Below are 6,379 nucleotides of genomic sequence, written 5' to 3'. Positions count from 1 at the left end.
AAAGCACAAAGGGCAAGAAGGTAGAGACAAATCACCATTGGCATCATGGTGGGATCCCTGAGTGGTTTCCTTCCTCTCCGGCAACTGAGTTATGAAGGTCGTCTGTGCATTTGTAGTGACTGGGAGTGTTGATACACCATCCAAAGTGTAATAAATAACTTCACCATGCTCAAAGGGATATTCAATGTCTGCTTTTTATTTTTAACCATCTACCAACATCAAATAAAATTTTATTTGTCACATGAAAAAGTAGGAGATTAAGAATGAAAAATAATTAATGAGCAGCCGTAAATAACAATAGAGGGGCTATATACAGGGTATTACGGTACTGAGTCAATGTGGAGGCTATATACAGGGTGTTATGGTACAGAGTCAATGTGGAGGCTATATAGAGGGTGTTACGGTACAGAGTCAATGTGGAGGCTATATAGAGGGTGTTACGGTACAGAGTCAATGTGGAGGCTATATACAGTGGCTACCGGTACAGAGTCAATGTGGAGGCTATATACAGGGTATTACGGTACAGAGTCAATGTGGAGGCTATATACAGGGTGTTACGGTACAGAGTCAATGTGGAGGCTATATACAGGGTGTTACGGTACAGAGTCCATTTGGAGGCTTTATACAGTGGCTACCGGTACAGAGTCAATGTGGAGGCTATATACAGGGTGTTACGGTACAGAGTCAATGTGGAGGGTATATACAGGGTGTTACGGTACAGAGTCAATGTGGAGGCTATATACAGGGTGTTACGGTACAGAGTCAATGTGGAGGCTATATACAGTGTATTACGGTACAGAGTCAATGTGGAGGCTATATACAGGGGGTACCGGTACAGAGTCAATGTGGAGGCTATATACAGGGGGTACCGGTACAGAGTCAATGTGGAGGCTATATACAGGTGTTACGGTACAGAGTCAATGTGCGGGGGTCCGGTGTCGAGGTAATGGAGGTAATATGTACATGTAGATAGAGTTATTAAAGTGACTATGCATAGATAATAGGGGGTGGGGCAATGCGAATAGTCTGGGTAGTCAATTGATTAGCTGTTAAGGATTCTTATGGCTTGGGGGTAGAAGCTGTTTGGAGGCCTCTTGGACATAGACTCCCTTGTCTTTGTGGTTGGAACCTGTGTTTGAAATTCACTACTCGACAGAGGGACCTTACAGAGATACTTGTATGTGTGGGGTACAGAGATGATGTAGTTATTTAAAAAATCATGTTAAACACTATTATTGAACACAGAGTGAGTCCATGCAACTTATTATGTGACTTGTTAAGCACATTTTTACTCCTGAACGTATTTAGACTTGCTATAACAAAGGGGTTGAATATTTATTGACTCAAGACATTTCAGCTTTTCATTTTTAATGAATTTTTATTTTTATTTTTTTAAATACACATAATTCCACTTTGAAATTATGGGGTGTTGTGTGTAGGACAATGACAACAAAAAAAATCTAAATGTAATCCATTTTAAATTAATGCTGTAACACAACAAAATGTGGAAAAAAGATACTTTCTGAAGGCACTCAATGGTTTATTTCTATTTATTTTCTGAATGCTCTGTATCCTAAACGGGCTCTTTATTTGGTCTTACTGAAATACTGATCTCCTGAGTATACTGTCTGAGTATACTGTCTGAGTATACTGTCTGAGTATACTGTCTGAGTATACTGTCTGAGTATACTGTCTGAGTATACTGTCTGAGTATACTGTCTGAATATACTGTCTGAGTATACTGTCTGAGTATACTGTCTGAGTATACTGTCTGAGTATACTGTCTGAGTATACTGTCTGAGTATACTGTCTGAGTATACTGTCTGTGTCTGAGTATACTGTCTGAGTATACTGTCTGAATATACTGTCTGAGTATACTGTCTGAGTATACTGTCTGAGTATACTGTCTGAGTATACTGTCTGAATATACTGTCTGAATGTACTGTCTGAGTGTACTGTCTGAGTATACTGTCTGAATATACTGTCTGAATATACTGTCTGAGTATACTGTCTGAATATACTGTCTGAGTATACTGTCTGAGTATACTGTCTGATATACTGTCTGAGTATACTGTCTGAATATACTGTCTGAGTATACTGTCTGAGTATACTGTCTGCATCCATTTTGGACTTTCTTTCAACAATGTGAGTGATACAGTAGCTCTGTGTGTACCCCAAAATAGATCTGAAACCTGAAACCAGGATGCCACAGGAGTAGGCTTACTGAGTCATGATGACAGGCAGATTTAAAAGGTAAGGTTACTGAGTCATGATGACAGGCAGGTTTAAAAGGTAGGCTTACTGAGTCATGATGACAGGCAGGTTTAAAAGGTAGGCTTACTGAGTCATGGTGACAGGCAGGTTTAAAAGGTAGTCTTACTGAGTCATGGTGACAGGCAGGTTTAAAAGGTAAGGTTACTGAGTCATGGTGACAGGCAGGTTTAAAAGGTAGGCTTACTGAGTCATGATGACAGGCAGGTTTAAAAGGTAGGCTTACTGAGTCATGGTGACAGGCAGGTTTAAAAGGTAGGCTTACTGAGTCATGGTGACAGGCAGGTTTAAAAGGTAGGCTTACTGAGTCATGATGACAGGCAGATTTAAAAGTTAGTCTTACTGAGTCATGATGACAGGCAGATTTAAAAGTTAGGCAATCTGTTTACCCCTCTTTCCCCATGTCCCCATATCTCCAACCCCTAACCCCTGTATGTGGATTATGTGGGAAAGGGGACTCAGTCAGCCTCAGTCACTCATTAACCCTACCCCCGTTGGCCCTAAAGTCCTCAATGTTTGCAGATCTGAAAGGGTCTGGATAGGTATAACCGGAGAAGCTTCCACCATCATGCCCATAGGGGGAAACAGAGGCACATGTCCCCTCAGTCTATCAATCAAGATAGAGTAGCTAGAATGTCTAACTGGGGTGGCAGGGTAGCCTAGTGGTTAGAGCATTGGACTAGTAACCGAAAGGTTGCAAGTTCAAATCCCCGAGCTGACAAGGTACAAAATCTGTCGTTCTGCCCCTGAACAGGCAGTTAACCCACTGTTCCTAGGCAGTCATTGAAAATAAGTATTTGTTCTTAACTGACTTGCCTGGTAAAATAAAGGTAAAAAAATAATAATAATAATGAATTATCTTAGCTGGGATTGGTAGACGTTAGAAAAGCCTGCATGTACTGAATATAAGACTCACTTTCACTTTCAATCTTTTAACACAAATTTCAGCAGAGATGCAGAAAAGCATATTTAGCTTCACCAGTCAGACAGATCAAGAGACATGCTGATATAAAATATGCATCTTTTTGTTTTACAAGGAGTTAAGCATAATGATTATGGCTCTAGATTTCAGGGAGAAAAAGCTGTTCCCGGTGTTTAGATTTATTAACGGGGGGGGGGGGGGTCATCACCAATTCGCTCCCAATTCGCACCCTGTCCACGGGGGAGGGGGGGTTAGGGGTAGGGAGCGAATTGGGACAGGCTGTTTCATGTTCTTATACAGAGACATGTCCACTATGGTGATGACCCCCACCGTGCAGCAGCAGCCCAGAAACCCACCCTCGTGGCCCGGCTCATTTCCATGGATCTGCCAGTCCACGTTAACAGGCGCCACCAAACCTTCCACATCCAGCACCTGACGTCACACTAACAAATATACGTTATAGATATTATGATTATTATTTATACATGTTAACGGTACCATCAGAGTAATGTTTCATCAGTAATGTTATAGATTGTTTTTTTTACAAATGTTATTACAGTGTAATTTAGTTAAAATGGTTAAGGATTTTTGAAATAACCTCTTTTAACAGGCTATTTATTTTTCACGTGGCACAATATTGTCCGAGAATGAACTACAAATGGCTGATGTATGAATACACTGAATGGCAAATCAGTACATTTTCTCTCCAACAGGGGGAGTATGTGGCACGTGAGCCACAGAACCAGAGAGCCGTGCAGAGCCTAGCTCAGAGTCAGCAGCACCAGCAGGCCATATCTCAGTACCTCAACACAGAACCTTCCTACTCTTCACTGCACTCACTGTCGACCCAGGATCCATTACCGCAGGCCTACCTTAGGCCGGTGTAATTAAAAAAATAAAACATTAAATATACCTTTATTTCACTAGGCAAGTTAGTTAAAGAACAAATTCTTATTTACAATGACTACCTACTCCGGCCAAACCCGGACGACACTGGGCCAATTGTGCGCCGCCCTACTGGACTCCCAATCACGGCCGGATGTGATACAGTCTGCATGCTTATCAAGTGTATAAGGGAGCTAGCTTTGAGGTTTTATATTTATCTATTCAAGTGTATAAATCAGATACTGTACATGTGCAGTGAAGAAACTCACCTTGTTCATGACTCTACTAAACATCTATGTGTCTTTAATGATTATGCAGTGATTCTGTGTAAGATTAGGTTTGATATCCTGTTCCGTTGGGGCTGAGAGGAGAGCACAGGTAGTAGGTAAACTCTTAGAAAAAGAGTTCCGAACGGGTTCTTCGGCTGTCCCCATAGGAGAACCCTTTTTGTTTCCAAGTAGAAAGAACCCTTTTTGCTTCCATGTAGAACCCTCTGGAACCAAAAAGGGTTCTTCAAAGGGTACTCATACGGAGACAGTCGAATAATCCTTTTAGGTTCTAGGTAGAACCCTTTTGGTTCCAGGTAGAACCCTTTTGGTTCCAGGAAGAGCCCTTTTGGTTCCAGGGAGAACCCTTTTCCTTCCAGGTAGAACCCTTTTGGTTCCAGGGAGAGCCCTTTTGGTTCCAGGTAGAACCCTTTTGGTTCCAGGAAGAGCCCTTTTGGTTCCAGGGAGAACCCTTTTCCTTCCAGGTAGAACCCTTTTGGTTCCAGGGAGAGCCCTTTTGGTTCCAGGTAGAACCCTTTTGGTTCCAGGTAGAACCCTTTTGGTTCCAGGTAGAACCCTTTTCGTTCCAGGTAGAACCCTTTTATTTCTAAGAGTATAGCGTCTCACAAGAGTGTACGTCAGACACTGACCTAGCAGCAACAACTCATTCTACCAATAAATTATTCAAGCCACAGTGACACTAAATTGAGATGTGAAAGAGAGAGAGAGAGAGAGAGAGAGAGAGAGAGAGAGAGAGAGAGAGAGAGAGGGAGTGGAGAGAGAGAGACAGAGGAGTAGAGTGAGAGAGACAGAGGAGTAGAGAGAGAGAGAGGAGTGGAGAGAAAGAGAGGAGTAGAGAGAGAGACAGGAGTAGAGAGAGAGAGAGACAGGAGTAGAGAGAGAGAGAGGAGTGGAGAGAGAGAGGAGTGGAGAGAGAGAGGGAGAAGAGGTAGATAGTAGATAGTAGGAGAGGAATGGAATGGAAAGGAGAAGACAGAGTAGAGGAGGAGAGAGTAGGAGGGGAGAGGAATGGATCGGAGAGGAGGAGAGGAGGAGGAGGAGAGAGTAGGAGGGGAGAGGAGAGGGGGAGAGAGTAGGAGGGGAGAGGAGAGAGTAGAGGAGAGGAGGTGAGAGTAGGATGGGAGAGTAATGGAACGGAGAGGAGAGGAGGAGAGAGGAATGGAATAGAGAGGAGAGGAGGTGAGCGTAGGATGGGAGAGGAATGGAACAGAGAGGAGAAGACAGAGTAGAGGAGAGGAGAAGAGAAGAGAGAGAGAGAGTAGAGGAGGAGAGAGTAGGAGAGAGAGAGAGTAGAGGTGAGAGTAGGATGGGAGAGGAAAGGAACGGAGAGGAGAAGAGAGAGGAGAGGAGGAGAGAGTAGGAGGGGAGAGGAATGGATCGGAGAGGAGAAGAGAGAGGAGAGGAGGAGAGAGTAGGAGGGGAGAGGAGAGGGGGAGAGAGTAGGAGGGGAGAGGAGAAGACAGAGGAGAGGAGAAGAGAAGAGAGAGAGTAGAGGAGGAGAGAGTAGGAGGGGAGAGGAATGGAACGGAAAGGAGAGGAGGAGAGAGTAGGAGGGGAGAGGAATGGAACGGAGAGGAGAGGAGGAGAGAGTAGGAGGGGAGAGGAATGGAACGGAGAGGAGAGGAGGAGAGAGTAGGATGGGAGAGTAATGGAACGGAAAGGAGAGAAGGAGGGGAGAGTAGGAGGGGAGAGGAATGGAACGGAGAGGGGAGGAGAGAGTAGGATGGGAGAGTAATGGAACGGAAAGGAGAGGAGGGGAGAGGAACGGAGAGGAGAGGAGGAGAGAGTAGGAGGGGAGAGGAGAAGAGAGAGGAGAGGAGGAGAGAGTAGGAGGGGAGAGGAATGGAACGGAAAGGAGAGAAGGAGGGGAGAGGAACGGAGAGGAGAGGAACGGAGGGGAGAGGATACCATATCAGTTTACCTCTGCCTCTGTAACATGATATTCCTTTATCTGATGGGTGTTTATGTGAGTCATAATGACTGCTGCTATACGCTTTTCCACTGCTCTACTTTA

The 6,379-nt window shown here is 44.2% G+C and overlaps 1 long non-coding RNA gene across 2 annotated transcripts; it reads left to right on the top strand.

Annotated features, from left to right (window-relative positions):
* The first annotated feature begins 883 nt into the window (after positions 1–883).
* LOC123991069 lies at positions 884–4,748 on the top strand. 2 transcript variants are annotated; one of them, XR_006830752.1, is made up of 3 exons: positions 884–943; positions 2,184–2,253; positions 3,907–4,748. It is a non-coding gene; the product is annotated as an uncharacterized LOC123991069 (long non-coding RNA). The 2 variants fall into 2 exon arrangements; XR_006830751.1 differs by having other exon boundaries at positions 898–952.
* The last annotated feature ends 1,631 nt before the right edge of the window (positions 4,749–6,379 follow it).

The sequence above is a fragment of the Oncorhynchus gorbuscha genome, linkage group LG02, assembly GCF_021184085.1.
Source record: "Oncorhynchus gorbuscha isolate QuinsamMale2020 ecotype Even-year linkage group LG02, OgorEven_v1.0, whole genome shotgun sequence".
Taxonomy (NCBI): Eukaryota; Metazoa; Chordata; class Actinopteri; order Salmoniformes; family Salmonidae; genus Oncorhynchus; species Oncorhynchus gorbuscha.
This window is presented reverse-complemented; position numbering and strand designations above follow the sequence as displayed.